We start from the raw sequence: 17104 nt of genomic DNA on the forward strand, positions 1-17104 counted from the left end.
GCGCTCCCTGAAAGTGCCGGGAGAGTCTGCTGGGCTAACAACATCCTGGGCGGGTTGACACACAGATGGCCCCCCAAGCTGCCCAGTTCTTGGGGTCAGTCCAGGGCCTGTTGGGGCCTAGACCCCTGCTTTGTTAGCCTCAGGCTATGCCTGTTAGCTGGCTTTGCCTGCTAGAGCTCTCTGGCGTTCTGTAGGCAAAATGGTGGCGCGCGCGCGCTGGCCTGGGCAAAAAAAAAACTTCTTGGCTGGGTTGGCACCCCGATAGCCCCCCGAACAGCCTAGGGCCTGGGTGCAGGCCAACGCCTGTCAGGCTTAGACCCCCGCGATGTTGGCCTCGGGTTATGTTTGTGTACCTCAGTCTGTCCGATCTCTCTGGAGTCCGAAACCAAGATGGAGGTGAGTCTCTCCTGACTGGCAGGAGGCAGAGTTCTGAAGTGGCTTCTGGGTGGTGAAAGGCACCATAAATCTGCAGCTGCTTGCAGCCTGGCTGGCCAGCGAAGGTCAGTGGTCATGGGCACAGGGCCTAACTGGACCCTGTGTCGCCTTGGTTCCACAATTATAAATAGGGCTGCTATGAGCATAGTGGAGCATGTATCCTTATTACACGCTGGAGAATCCTCTGGGTATATGCCCAGGAGTGGTATAACAGGATCTTCTGGAAGTGAGGTGCCCAGTTTTCTGAGGAACCGCCAGACTGATTTCCAGAGTGGTTCCAATGGAGAAAAAGATAGCCTTTACAACAAATGGTGCTGGTTCAACTGGAGGTCAGCATGCAGAAGAATGCGAATTGATCCATCCTTGTCTCCTTGTACTAAGCTCAACTTCAAATGGATCAAGGTCCTCCACATAAAGCCAGACACTCTGAACCTAATAGAAAAGAAACTGGGGAAGACCCTTGAGGACATCGGTACAGGGAGAAAGTTTCTGAACAGAACACCAATAGCATATGCTCTAAGAGCAAGAATTGACAAATGGGACCTCATAAAATTACAAAGTTTCTGTAAGGCAAAGGACACCATCAAAAGGACAAATCGGCAACCAACAAATTGGGAAAAGATCTTCACCAATCCTACATCAGAGGGCTAATATCCAATATATATATAAAGAACTCAAGAAGTTAGACTCCAGAAAACCAAACAACCCTATAAAAAATGGGGTACAGAGTTAAACAAAGAATTCTCACCTGAAGAACTCGGATGGCGGGGAAACATCTTTAAAAATGCTCATCTTCCTTAGTCATTAGGGAAATGCAAATCAAATCAATCTTGAGATTTCACCTTACACCAGTCAGGATGGCTAAGATTAAAAATTCAGGAGACAGCAGGTGTTGGCGAGGATGTGGAGAAAGAGGAATACTCCTCCACTGCTGGTGGGATTGAAAATTGGTACAACCACTCTGGAAATCAGTCTGGCGGTTCCTCCAAAAACTGGGCACCTCACTTCCAGAAGATCCTGCTATACCACTCCTGGGCATATATCCAAGAGATTCCCCAGCATGTAATAAGGATACATGTTCTACTATGTTCATAGTAGCCCTATTTATAATTGCCAGAAGTTGGAAAAAACCCAGGTATCCCTCAACAGAAGGGTGGATGCAAAAAAATGTGGTATGTATACATAATGGAGTACTATTCAGCCATTAGAAACAATGAATTAATGAAATTCTTAGGCAAATGGATGGAGCTGGAGCAGAACATCATACTAAGTGAGGTAACCCAGACTCAAAAGATGAATCATGGTATGCACTCACTAATAAGTGGATATTAACCTAGAAAACTGGAATACCCAAAACATAATCCACACATCAAATGAGGTACAAGAAGAACGGAGGAGTGGCCCCTTGTTCTGGAAAGACTCAGTGAAGCAATATAGAGCAAAATCAGAACAGGGAAGTGGGAAGGGTTGGGTGGGAAAACAGGGGGAGGGAAGAGGACTGATGGGACTTTCAGGGAGTGGGGGTCCAGAAAAGGGGAAATCATTTGAAATGTAAATAAATATATCAATAAATTAAAAAAAGAAAAGGAACACAACAACAAAAAATATCGGTGAATAAAATAAACCTCGGTTCTGAAAAAAAATGTCAGAATATAAAATTTACTCAAACATATCAGTCGCCTTCCTTTATGCAAATGATAAATGGGCTGAGAAAGAAATTAGGGAAGCAACACCTTTCAGAAGAGCCACAAATACTATAAAATAATTTGAACTCTTACCACGCAAGTGAAAAGACAAATCCCTGAAAAAACTAATCAAAGGAGAATGCAGAAGATGGAAAGATTTCCAATCCACATGGATAGGCAGGATTAAAATAGTAAAAATGTCCATCTTATTGAAAGCAATACCCAATGATATTCCACACAATTCTTCATAGACATGAAAACAGCAAATTTTGATGTCATATGGAAAAACAAAAAGCCCAGGATAGCCAAAACTGTTTCCAAAATAAAAGATTTCCAGGGGAATTAACATCTCTGACCTCAAGCTGTAGTACAAAGCAATAGTGATAAACACCACATGGTATTGGTATAGAGACAGACAGTCCGATCAATGGAATAGAATTGAATATGCAGAAATAAACCATACACCTTTGAATACTTGATCTTTGACAATGAAGCCAAAAACCTACAGTGGAAAAAGAAATCATCTTCAATAAATGTTTCTGCTCTAACTGGCTGTCTACATGTAGGAGAATGAAAATAGTTCCATATATATCACCTTACACAAAGCACAAGTACAAGTGGATCAAGGACCTGAACATAAAACCAGATACATTGAACTAAAAGAAGAGAAAGTGGAAAATAACCTCGAACTCATTGTCACAGGGGCAAATAACCTAAACAGATTTCCAATGGCTCAGACCATAAGATCAAGAATTGATAAATGGGAACTCATAAAATTGGAAAGCTTCTGTAAGACAAAGGAAATAGCTAATAGGATAATTTTGCAAAATACATATTGGAAAGAAGTCTTCACTAACCCCAAATATGATAGAGGGTGAATAAATAAAACATATAAAGAATTCAAGAAGCTAATCAAAAAGAAACCAAACAACTCAATAAAAAGGGGGGATATAGAAGTACAGAGAAAATTCACAACCATCTTGAATGGATGAGAACTTAAAAGAAATGTTCAAAGTCCTTAGTGATCAGGGAAATGCAATTCAAAATGACCCTGAGAATACACCTTATACCTTACACCAACCAGAATTGCTAAGATAAAAATCTCAGGTGACAGAAGATACTGGCAAGGATGTGGAGAAAGAGAAACTCTCCATTGCTGGTGGGATTGCAGATGGGTAAGCACTCTGGAAATCCATCTGGAGTATCTTCAGAGAATTGTAAACAGATCTACCTGAAGACCCAGCTATACCACTGTTAGACATATACCCAAAAGATACCTTACCATGCCATAGGGGCTCATGTTCTACTATGTTCATACCAGCCTAATTTGTAAGAGCCAGAATGTGGAAACAACTCAGTTGTTCCACAACAGAAGAATGGATACAACTTAATAGCTGAGTACTATTTCATTGTGTAAATGAGCTGCATTTTCTGTTGTGGCTCATTTACACAATGGAATAGTACTCAGCTATTAAGAACAAGGGCATCCTGAGTTTTGCATACAAATGAATGGAACTAGAAAAATACCATCTTGAGTGAGGTATCACAGATCCAAAAGGACCTGCATGGTATGTATTCACTAATAAGTAGATAGCTAAAAAGTACAGTTTTCCCAGGGTAAAATACTCGGAACTCAAGAAAGCTAAAAGGCTAAAGGCTACAAGTGAGCATGCCTCAGTCCCATTTGGGAGGGAGAAGAAAACAGTCATCGGGGGTTGGGGTAGAGGGGCAGAAGGACATAGGTGGAAAAACGGACATGGAGGGGGAAAAAGGAAACATGAATAGGTATTAGGGGGAAAGGGGAAACTGAAGCCCCGAAGGCCAGCAGAAAAAATGAAAACAACAACCTAGGTAAGTAGGGTATGGGGTAACCCTCTAGAATGTACCAGCGATCTGGGAGGTAAGATATTCTCAGGACTCAATGGGAGGGACCTTAGATGAAATGCCCTAGAGTGTGGAGAAGGAACTTGTATAGTCCACCTCCACTAAAAATACAGTGCATTAAGTGGAGGGATTGGATTCCCATCCCATAGTCAAAATCTCTGACCCAGAATTGTTCCTGTCTGAAATAACTGCAGGACCAAAAAATGGAGAAGAGTCCAAGGGAAATAAGGTCCAGTGACAGGCCCAAATTGTAATCCATCTCGGGGGGGGGGGATCCCCAAAGCTTGACACTATTACTGATGCTGTGGTGTACTTAAAAAACAGGGGCCTATCAAGATTGCCCAACAAGCAGCTCAAAAAGTCAAATGCAGACATTTGTACCCAACCAATGGTGAGCTCTGTGGTTGAATTAAGGAAAAACTAGAAGAAATTGAGGCAAAAGATGACTCCAGAGTGAGACCAGCAGTTTCAACTAACTTGGTCCCTGGGATCTCTCAAACACTGAACCACCAACCAGGAAGCATATACCAGAGATATAAGGCCCCTAACATGTATACAGCAGAGGACTGCTGGGTCTGTACTCAGTCAGAGAAGATGTACCTAACCCTAGAGATACTTGGGGCCCCAGGCAGTGGGAAGACCTGGTTGTGTGTGTGTGTGGGTTGTGGGCATCTTCTTGGAGGAGGGAGAAAAGGCATGGGATATGTAACAGTCATAGCATGTACCGGGTCGGGGATAAAGTATAGATTGTAGAAAAAGATTAAAGAAGAAATTATAAAAATAAAAGGAATGCTACCAGGTTAGGAATGGAGTCCACAGCCCTGTTATGTCTTTTATTAAGCTGTATAAATTATTTGTAAACATAAAAAACAGAACAATTTCACTCTATTTGTCACATGAAATGAAAAATGAATTGTTTTTTAAAATTATACTTCCGTGATCTTAAACATCACTTGTGAATCTGTAAGGATACAATGAACTATACAACCAATTCACTAATTGCATAATTATATATTAAGTCTTTACATGACTTCTTTGAATTAGGAAGTAATCAATGAAGTTCCGAGGATTTGTAACATTCATTGTTTTTTTATGTTCTCTTATTTTCTCCAAAAGGTAACTCTTAATGCAGTATAATTTTTAAAAGTATGTTATGATATCTTGAACAATCCAGAAGTATAGGGAATGCATTGAAAACCTACAAAAAATGCAAAAATTTAATTAATGAATACACTCTAATGAAGTAATTAAGATATGTTTATAAAATAATGTTCAAGTGTTTTCATTGACAGAACAAGGTACAAATGAAATTCATCTTAGGTAGGTTATTTAAATATATGGTAATTGTAGGTTCTAATAGTGAGATTTGATGGGCTAATTCCTGTAAAATTAACAAAGATCATAATTAAAATTTGCACATTCTCATATCTTTTGAGTGTAAGGAATGTTTGTATTAGTTACTCAGTGATTCAAATAAACTCTGTTCTACAAGTTTGAATAACCATATGATATAAGTTACTAACACACTTTTAAGGTGATAGAGAAGTTTAAATTTGGGATTACCTTAATTATAAAAGAAATCTAATGGCTGAATTCTATTTCTATCTACCAGTATCTGGCACGCAATGCATACTTAGGTAGGTGGAGCTTCAAGATACCCTGAAATCAGTAGCACAACATACCACATTTTAATTTCTGAATGATCACAAAATAATTTTATTTGAAGCGTGAATTTAATGCCAGTTCAGGCTAGGAAAATACTGGCATTTGCCCCTTAGTATTACTCCTTGTAGAACTAAGGGTTTAGAACTCCCTTCCAAATACTCTTTGCATAATAAGATAGAATTGTGGTACTGGTCACCTGACTACTTAGTCCTTATTGATTTTTGATCTGTGAGAAAGATGATGCATTTATTTTCAGAAGTATTTTTCCTTTGACCAGCAAGAAGTGTCCCTCAGGGTCTCTTTTGATGACTTTGGGTTGAAAGTCAATTTTATCTGATATTAAAATGGCTACTCCAGCTTGTTTCCTGAGACCATTCGCTTGTAAAATTGTCTTCCAGCCTTTTACTCTAAGGTAGTGTTTGTCTTTGACCCTGAGGTGTGTTTCCTGTAAGCAGCAAAATGTAGGGTCCTGTTTACGTATCCATTCAGTTAGTCTGTGTCTTTTTATTGGGGCATTAAGTCCATTGATGTTAAGAGATATTAAGTAATAGTGATTGTTACTTCCTATCATTTTTGACGTTATTTTTTAAATTTGAATGCTTAACTTCTTTTGGGTTTGATGAAAGGTTACTATCTTGCTTTTTCCAGGGTGAAGTTTCCCTCCTTGTATTGGTGTTGTCCTCCTATTATCCTTTTTAGGGCTGGGTTTGTGGATAGATATTGGGTAAACTTGGTTTTGTCATGAAATATCTTAGTTTCTCCATCTATGGTGATTGAGAGTTTTGCTGGATATAGTAGTTTTGGTTGGCATTTGTGTTCTCTTAGAGTCTGCATGAGATCTGCCCAAGACCTTCTAGCCTTCATAGTCTCAGGTGAAAAGTCTGCTGTGATTCTGATAGGTCTTCCTTTATATGTTACTTGGCCTTTTTCTCTTACTGCCTTTAGTATTCTTTCTTTGTTTAGAACATTTGGTATTTTGATTATTATGTGACGGGAAGTATTTCTGTTCTGGTCCAGTCTGTTTGGAGTTCTGTAGGCTTCTTGTATATTCATGGGCATCTCTCTCTTTAGGTTAGGGAAGTTTTCTTCCATAATTTTATTGAAGATATTTGCTGGCCCTTTAAGTTGTAAATCTTCACTCTCATCTATGCCTATAATTCTTAGGTTTGGTCTTCTCATTGTGTCCTGGATTTCCTGGATATTTTGGGTTACAAGCTTTTTGCATTTTGCATTTTCTTTAACTGTTGAGTCCATGGTTTCTATGGAATCTTCAGCATCTGAGATTCTTTCTTCTATCTCTTGTATTCTGTTGTTGATATTTGCATCTCTGTCCCCTGATTTCTTCCCAAGGCTTTCTATCTCCAAAGTTGTCTCCCTTTGAGTTTTCTTAGTTGTTTCTACTTCTGATTTTAGATCCTGGATGGTTTTGCTTAGTTCCTTCACTTGCTTCTTTGTGCTTTCCTGTAATTCTTTAAGAGATTTTTGTGTTTCCTCTTTCATGACCTCAGCCTGTTGACCAAAGTTCGCCTGTATTTCTTTAAGAGATTTTTGTGTTTCCTCTTTCATTACCTCAGCCTGTTGACCAAAGTTCTCCTGTATTTCTTTAAGTGTTTTTTTGCATTTCCTCCTTGTTGGCTTTTGTATTTTCAGAAGTAAATGATCTTGGCTTTATCTGAAACATGGTAATAAAAACAATTCTGGAAAATAATGGAGCAGAGGTCATTGTAGGGGATCGCGATGTGAGCTTGAAGATTGGAAACAATTGTAAATTTTTTTTTAAAAAAATACATTATCTTTGTACCCCGTTTTTTAATAGGGTTATTTGATTCCCTTGAGGTTATCTTTTTGAGTTCTTGTATATATTGTATATTAGGCCTCTATTTAATGTAGAATTGGTAAAGATCTTTTCCCAATCTGTTGGCTGCAATTTTTTTCTATTGACAGTATCCTTTGCCTTAGAGAAGCTTTGCAATTTTATGAGATCCCATTTGACTATTATTGATCTTAGAGCATAGGCAATTGGTGTTCTGTTGAGGAAAATTTCCCCTGTGCCTATGTGTTTGAGGCTATTTCCCACTTTTTCTTTTATTAGCTTCTGTGTATCTGGTTTTATGTGGAGATTCTTGATTCACTTGGACTTGAGCTTTGTACAGGGAGATAACAATGGATCTATTGCATTTTTCTACATGCTGACCACCAGTTGAACCAAACTATTTGTTAAAATGATTTATTTTATCCACTGGATGGTTTTAGCTCATTTGTTGAAGATCAACTGATCGTAGGTGTGTGGGTTCACTTCTTGGTCTTCAATTCTACTCCATTCATCTTCCTGCCTCCCTCTGTATCAATACCATACAGTTTTTATCACTATTTCTCTGTAATACAGCTTGAGGTCTGGGATGGTGATTTCCTTAGAAGTTCTCAACTGAGGGATAGTGAATGACTGAGAAGCATCTAAAGAAACACTCAACATCCTTAGTCATCAGGGAAATGCAAATCAAAACAATACTGAGATTTCAACTCACACCAGTCAGAATGGCTAAGATCAAAATCTCAGGTGAAAGCAGATGATGGCAAGATTGTGGAGAAAGAGAAACACTGCCTCATTGTTGGTGGGATTGCAAGCTGGTACAACCACTTTGAAAATCAGTCTGGCAGTTCTTCAGAAAATTGGACATAGTATTACCTGAGGACTCAGGTATATGACTCCTGGGCATATACCCAAGAGATGCTCCAACATATAATAAGGAAACATGCTCCATTGTGTCATAATGGTCTTATTTATAATAGCCAGAAGCTGGAAAAAATATCAGATGTCCTCCAATAGAGGAATGGATATAAAAAATGTGGTATATTTACACAATGGAGTACTACTCAGCTATTAAAAACAATGACTTCATGCAACTCTTAGGCAAATGGATGGAACTAGAAAATATCCTGAGTGAGGTATCTCAGTCACAAAAGAACAAACATGGTATGTACTCACTGATAAATGAATGTTAGCCTCAAACCTCACAATACCCATGATATAATCCACAGACCACATGAAGCTCAAGAAGAAGGAAGACCAAAGTTTGAATGCTTTATTCCTTATTAGAGGGAGGAACAAAATACTCATGGGAGGAAATATGGAGATTAAGCATGGAACAGAGACTGAAGGAAAGGTCATCTTCTTCTAGGGAACTCTTCCCTATAATTAATGTGGCCTTCTTTCACTGCCTCAAAGCCATGCAATAACACAATAGGCTGTGTACCAAAATATAGAATGTATGTAGGGTTATAGTCTTAAGAAAACTGGAAAGAAATAGCAAACATAAATATAAGTGAAAAATATCATTGTATTGTCCATAGAGCCGATCTCTTTAGTCTGATGATAGCATTGTTTTATAATATTTTTATTCAGAAAAACTCAGTTTAAAGTCTGTATAATTCTCTAACTTAGGATGATTATTATATATTGATGGCCTACAGTATGCCAGAATCTCTCCCAGACTGTTGACACACTAAAAACAAAGATTTATCATACTGAGATAAGAATCTGATCTTTTTTCATATTACACAAAGAAACTGAAGTAAAATATCCATATTTAATTCTGGGGTTCTATTGCAGATTAGTACACTCAAATTTGACACTTTGCTTATTCATTAATGGATATTGAGCATCGCCCTAATGATAGCTTCATACTGAAATGGACTTCAGTAGTAAGATGAGTGCTGCAGAACCAACTGGGAAACAATCCCTGTTAAAACTAAAGAGCCCTGTGATGAAGAGTAGAAATCTAAAACCCTAGATTACCACAAATGTTTGATTTGCATTCTCATCTATTCTTACAAATGTACAGAGAATGAGTATTCAGAAAGTTTGCCATAGCATGAAGGATCTTAGAGAAAATCACATTCTCATTAACCTGTACTCTAGGTTCAAGTCATAAGGTAATGCATGGAATAAAAGATGACTGTGAAAACACCACCTCATATGCTACAGTAGTGTATATATATATATAGTGTGTGTGTGTGTGTGTGTGTGTGTGTTTATGAAGTTCTTCAATTTGAAACATTGAATTTGAACATTACTAATTTTTGACCAGAACTTAGAGACAAATGTTACAAAAAACATACAACTCTGGAGTTTTTGACTTTATACTCATTTTCACAATAATTTTCCAGTAATAGCAATTACTTGAGAGTGACATGAATTTTTATACCTTTGCAATGTACCTGAGGAGCATAAGGAATTCTTACATTGGTTATGGACTGGGGGATGTCCTTCATATCTATCTAGAGGAAACTGCCCATAATTGGTAGAGAAGTGCGGCTAGGAGGGAGCTTCCTTTTCCCAGAGCTCTGTCTCCACAGTGAGAGAAAAAGCTGGAAGTACAGAATGAGGACCAAGACCACAACTGGATTTGTGGAGACCCTTCTTACTGACACAGGTGTGATCAGGCTCTCCGTATACTTTACAATTTATCAGCAGAATCAACATTTTTTTATTTGTACATCTTTGTAAATCAACTGGACACTGTTTTATTCTCTTCCACAGCCAAATTTGTCTCAAAGATAAGACAAAACAAACTCTTTAAACCTCTTTGTTTTTTATAGGATGACTGTTAGAGATTTTGACTGAATTTTATTGAGTTGTGACACATATTTCTGCTAAATATGATCATTCAAAATATGATAGATGATTAACTACTAATTTTTTTGGTTTTTCAAGTATTTAATTTTTTAAATTTTTTTTATTTATTGAAAAGGGAAGTAAAAACACTTTATAATAAAATTAAAGATTTACATGGAAAATATTTTAGATAAATACGTTAATATTGACAACTTTCATGGAAGAGTAAAGTTGTAGACACGTAAAACATTGCTAAATTAATTGAAATATGGGATAGAAATATTTTATGATAGAATTAAAGATTTATGTGTATAATATTTCTGATAAAATTGTGGAAAAATGTGGAAAACCATGTTAGAATTGAAAATTATCATGGAAAATTTTATATAGATATAGTAATGGTAGGTATAAAACTATTCCTAAGTTGATTGAATGTGGAATTATAAACATTTTCTGATAAACTTGAAGATTTACATGGAAAATATTTCTGATAAAATTGAAGAAATATATAGAAAAACTTGTTAAATTTAAAGATTATCATGGAAATTATATAGGTAAAATGAAAGGCATAAAGATAATTCTAAGTTGATTGAAGGTGGAATTATAAATATTTTCAGATAACATTGAAGACTTACGTGGGAAATATTTCTGGGAAAATTCAAGAAATAAATAGACAAACACCTTAAATTGACTTGTTTCATGGAAAATTTTACATAAAAATGCTAGATATAAAAACACTTTCTAAATTAACAAAAGGTGGAATTAGAAACATTTGTGATAATATGAAAGATTTACATTGAAAACATTTCTGATAAAATAGAGGAAGTATATAGAAAGATATTAAAATTGAAGATCATGAAAAATAATGCAGATAAAATGGTAGACATAAAAATTACTAAATTAATTAAAAGGCGAATTACAAACATCTGATAAAATTGAAGATTTACATGAGAATATTTTATTAGTCTATGTCTTTTTATTGGGGAGTTGAATCCATTGTTGTTATGAGATATTAGGGAATAGTGATTGTTGCTTCCTGTTATTTTTGATGTTATTTTTATGTTTGTGTGGGTATCTTCTTTTGGGTTTGTTGGAAGAAGATTACTTTCTTGCTTTTTTCCAGGGTGTAGTTTCCATCCTTGTGTTGACATTTTTCGTGTCTTGTAGGGCTGGATTCGTGGAAAGATATTGTGTAAATTTGGTTTTATCATGGAATATCTTGGTTTCTCCATCTATGATGATTGAGAGATTTTCTGGATACAGTAGCCTGGGCTTGCATTTGTGTTCTCTTAGAGTCTGTATGAGGTTTGCCCAGGACCTTCTAGCTTTTATCATCTCTGGTAAGAAGTCTGGTGTGATTCTGGTAGGTCTGCCTTTATAAGTTACTTGCCCTTTTTCCCTTACTGCTTTTAATATTCTTTCTTTGTTTAGTGAATTTGGTGTTTTGATTATTATGTGCCAGGAGGACTTTCTGTTCTGGTCAGTATGTTTTGAGTTCTGAAAGCTTCTTGTATGTTCATGGGCATCTCTTTCTCTAGTTTAGGGAAGGTTTCTTCTACAATTTTGCTGAAGATATTTACTGGGCCTTTAAGATGTAAATCCTCACTCTCATCTATACCTATAATCCTTATGTTTGGTCTTCTTATTGTGCCCTGGAGTTCCTGGATGTTTTGCATTACCAGATTTATGCATTTTGCATTTTCTGTGACTGTTGAGTCAATGTTTTCTATGGTATCTTCAGCACCTGAGGTTCTTTCTTCTATCTCTTGTATTCTGTTGTTGATGCTTGCATCTATGACTCCTGAATTCTTTCCAAGGTTTTCTAACTCCAGAGGTGTCTCACTTTGTAATTTCCTTATTGTTTCTACTTTCAGTTTTAGATTCTCGATTGTTTTGTTCAGTTCCTTCACTTGATTGTTTGTGTTTTCTTATAATTCTTTAAGAGATTTTTGTGTTTTTTTCTTTAAGGGTTTTTGCCTGTTTCCCCATGATCTTCTGTATTTCTTTAAGGGATTTTTGTGTTTCTTTTTTAAGGGCTTTTACCTGTTGACTGATGTTCTGTATTTCTTTAAGGAAGCTATTTAAGTCTTTCTTGAAGTCCTCTATCAACATCATGAGATATCATTTTAAATCCAACTCTTGCTTTTCTGGTGTGTTGGGGTATCTGGGACTTGCTGTGGTGGGAGAACTGGGTTTTGTTGTTGCCTTGTGGCCTTGGTTTTTGTTGGTAGAATTCTTGTGTTTGCCTTTCGCCATCTGCTGCTATTTGGTATTGTTGTCTCTGGCTCAGGTTTATTTCTCTTTTGGGCCTGTAAGCCTGTGTCTTTACTTCTCTGAGCTCAAAAGTGAAAACACTGCTGTGTGATCTTTCTCTTGGTGTGCTATGCACAGAAGACTGTGGAGTTTCCCAGATCCCTGGTGCAAATGGCAGAGGGCAGGAAAACTTCCATCAGAGCTGCTCCACTGATCTGAGGCCCTGTGTACTCCAACAGGTCCCCTCCAGAGAGGAGGTGGAGATCTTACCTCTGCTTCTCATAAGTGAAAGTGCTTCTGGGAGATCACTCTCTCCTGGTGGGCAATGCAGAGAAGGCTATGGAGTCTCCCAGTTCCCTGGTGCAAATGACGGTGGGAAGACTTCCGTCTCAGCTGCTCCAGTTGAGTATTTAATTTTTTTAAAACACATTTATTCTGGGTTAAAAATTTTGAAATGAGTGGATGGTCCCATCCCATAATTGGAGGCTATGCTAATTGGTGGTGGTCTCTATAGGTTCTATCTGTTGGGTATTTCAGCTAATGTTATCCTCATTGGATTCTTGGAACCTTTTTCTTCCCAGACATGTGGGACTCTCTAGTTCCCATATTCTGCACCCTTACTGCTACATGTTTCAATTTATCCTCCTGACCCTTTGGACTTCTCTCCTGTCTCTTCTTATACCTAATCCTCCCCCTTCCTGTTTTTCTCCTGCATCTCCTCTCAAATTCTCAGATCCCTTCTTGCGCTTAACTCCTGTGGTTATTTTCCTCCTTCTAAGTAGGAATGAAGCAGTCATACTTTGATCTTCCTTCTTGATAAGTGTCATATGGTCTGTGAGTTGTATTATGGGCATTCTGAGCTTTTGGGCTAATGCCTAATTATCAGTGACTACATACTATGTGTGTCCTTTTGGGTTGGTGTTACTTCACTAAGAATGATATTTTCTAGTTCATCCATTTGCTGTCTAAAGGAAACACAGGAGCAAAATTATGGAGCAGACTAAAGGAAAGTCCATACAGAGACCACCCCACCTTGGGACCCATCCTATATACAGACATCAAATGCTAAAACTATTACTGATGTCAAGAAGTGCTAGCAGACAGAGACCTAGTATGGCTGTCTTGTGAGAGGCTGTGCCAGCATCTGACTAAGAGAGGTATAGATATTCACAGTCAAGCATGGGACTGAGCCTCAGAACCCCAATGAAAGAGTTAGGGGAGGTACTGTGAATGCTAAAGGGGTTTGCAACCTTATAGGAAGAACAATATGAACTAACTAGACCACCCGGAGTTTTCAGGGACTAAACCACCAACTGAAGAGTATACATGGATGGGTCCATGGTTCCAGCTATGCATGTAACAGAGAATTGCCTCATCTGACATTAATGGGAGGGGATGCTTGTTGCCCCAGTGTAGGAGGATGCTCGATGGGTGAGGAAGGAGTGCATGATGGGTGGGGGAACATGCTATTAGAGACAAAGTGGAGGGGGGATGGATGGTGGGTTTGTGGATGAGAGACCAGGAAGAGGTCAACATTTAAAATGTAAAAAATAGTAGAGAAAAGTTTTAAAAATCATATAGAAAAAATTTATACATAATATTTTACTGAAATTATGTCCATTTCCTCTTCTTATATTCAAGAGCTCTAATATTTGCATTTCCTTATTCTCTTTCTAATCCATTTCTCTCTCTCTCTCTCTCTCTCTCTCTCTCTCTCTCTCTCTCTCTCTCTCTGCTTTTTTCGAGACAGTGTTTTTCTGTGTAGCCCTGGTTGTCCTTGAACTCACTCTGTAGACCAGGCTGGCCTTGAACTCAGAGATCCACCTGCCTCTGCCTCCCAAGTGATGGGATTTAAGGCGTACACCACCACCCCCTGGCTCCTTTTTATCGCTTACAATTGTAATATATGTTTATTTATACATATATACATAAATATGTATATATTTAACATATATGACATTTATATATATAAACAGTATATGTATTACACATATATATTTATATATTTGTAAAAATATGAATACAGTCTTATAAATCTGTTTCATGTTGATTGTAAGTATGTATTTCTTTTTGCAGGGTTAAGGTCTATACTTTCCTTACCACTGCAAGTGTTTCTGTTAGTAGTATTTCTCCTGGGTGTTTTTTGTCAGATATTTTCATGAGAGTTTATGGGTAGATCTGCTGACATTAATAAGAGACACAATTACTTGAGTTAACTTTTAGATAAATAAAAATTCCTTAAAAGTCTTCATTGATAAGGGTGAGTCTATGTAATAATTTGTATTTTATAGATATTTTCTGTTTCCTATGATCCATGCGTTTAGGAATAATGTGGTAGAAGTGGGGATAGTTGAAACACTAGGAAAATTTTTACTTCCTGTTCCTTCAGCTTTACATTCTGGTGGCCTAAATTTGGCTCCAGACTAGAGAGCACTGCTTTCATACCCATTCCATTCAATTGGAAGCTTAGACTTCTCATTGGTCACTTGGGGCTTCAGAGTCCTTTAACTTGAAAGCTAAGAAATAAATAGCAGTGTTGGAAGGGGTGATTCATCCATATTTCTTTGGAAATCTTGGATTGTTTCTCCATAATGGAAGTAAAAATGTTTACGTCTGAAGTGAAGGTGATCTTTTACATTATCTCTTAGTTGTAACAAATCCCGTATTAAGGTCAAATAGAAACTACAACAGACTTGTTGGAGATGGATTAATAGATCATTCCTACAGGATAGGAGTCAAGATCTGCTGAGCTTCTAATTAGCATGGAGCAAATACAAAATGAAGCATAGATAAAGGTAGTTATAAATACCATCTAAAGGTACCTGACAAGTTGAAGAAATGAAGATTATAGTTGAAATGAATATTTATGGTATATTTTATTAAGAATGTGTTTGACTGGAGAGATGGGTCAGTGGTTAAGAACACTGATTGGTCTCCCAAACGCCCTGAGTTCAAAACTTGTGGGGGACCAAACTGTGGGACACCAGACTTTCAACAGCCCCCACTTTGAGAATCCCCTTTTGCTGACCCCTTGTTAGAAGCCTCTTTTACAAGGATGATTGTGGGAACCAACTGGTCCTTATCTTAGATGCACACTGAGGTTGTTAGAGAAGAACCAGCATTCCAGAAAAGCCATAAGATGTCTCAAGCTGCCACCAGCCTGTCACCAGCATCCACACCAGATGTCTTCCCTTTCTTCTGTGCCTTAAATCATTCTCCTCCAGCCCCTCCTTATCTCTCCTTATGGTGTGCTTAAAACTGGACTTTCTTCCCGTTAATAAACAGACCTTGACACGAACTCCTGCTGCTTGGTCGCGCCCTGTCTTTCCCACCCATTTCTCTCTTACAGTCTGGGTCCTCCTCAGCTCCCCAAATAACTAGGACCTGCATGAAGGGATAAAATTCCAGCAACCACATGGTGGCTCACAACCATCCCTACAAGATCTAATGCCCTCTTCTGGTACATCTGAAGACAGCTACAGGAAAAAAAGAATGTGTTTGTACCAATATTTGTATTTTCTTTCAATTTCTTTTTTTGTTGTTGGTTTTTTATATTCAGATATGTTTGATTTTTATTTTTGAGATTATAATTCAATTAAAACATTTGTCTCTTTGATTTATTCCTTCCAAACCATCCCATATACTCCTCTCCACTTTCCTTCAAATTTGAGGAAGACTAGGAATAAGAGGGGTCACCTCCCAAAGGAAAAACATATACCTATTTGTTGTCTAGTGGTAAATATTATGGTCAATTTGACTCAACCTAGACTCACTTTGAAATTCAGAACAAGAATTGTCTACATCAGATTGGCCTGTGAGCATGTCTTTGGGGCACTGTCTTGGTTGTTAATTAATATAAGAGGGCCCAGCTACTGTGCGTAGAAATTCTTCAGGCAGGTGGTCCTCGGCTGTATGAAAAAGCTATATAAGCATAAGCCTGAAAAAAAAGTCAGGGAGCCAGCTAGTAAAGTAAGTGGCATTACTTCACAGTTCCTGCCTCTTGAATCCTGTCTTGAGTTCCTGCTTTGATTTCCCTTGATAATGGATTCTTACCCGAAACTATAAACCAAACAAAGCATTTCTTCCCAGGTTGCTTTTGGTCAGAATGGTTAATCACAGCAATTAAATGAAATGAGGACACTTCCTATGTCTCGTCCTAATTCTTCCAAAGATTTCAGACATATTTCAGATTCACTTTGGTAAACTGCTTACTGGATGAGGATTTAGCTTAATTAGTAGAGTACTTCTTTAGTATGCATGAGGTCCTGGGTTTGATCCCCAATTGCACATAAAACAAGCATGTTGATCTGTAAAAACACCATTCAGAAGATTTACACAGGACTATCAGGGTTAAAAGGTTACAAAACATCCTATGTTACATAAAAATTTAGAGATTACGAGGCCAGTTTAGATTATACATGACCCTGTCTCAAACATAAAATAATTGAAGTCACAGTCTTTCTCTCAAGGACAGAGTATACATATTTCTTTGCTTCTTTTGCATAGACTCGAGTTTTATTGAATATTCAAAGATAATATATTGTCTCCATGAAAAGAATCTATGAAG

General features: G+C 37.5%; 1 pseudogene; it reads right to left on the reverse strand.

Moving 5' to 3' along the window:
* Positions 1-13334, reverse strand: part of LOC127685219 (cytochrome P450 2C13, male-specific-like) — a 68849-nt pseudogene extending 55515 nt beyond the window's left edge.
* Positions 13335-17104: the final 3770 nt, after the last annotated feature.

The sequence above is a fragment of the Apodemus sylvaticus genome, chromosome 1, assembly GCF_947179515.1.
Source record: "Apodemus sylvaticus chromosome 1, mApoSyl1.1, whole genome shotgun sequence".
Classification (NCBI taxonomy): domain Eukaryota; kingdom Metazoa; phylum Chordata; class Mammalia; order Rodentia; family Muridae; genus Apodemus; species Apodemus sylvaticus.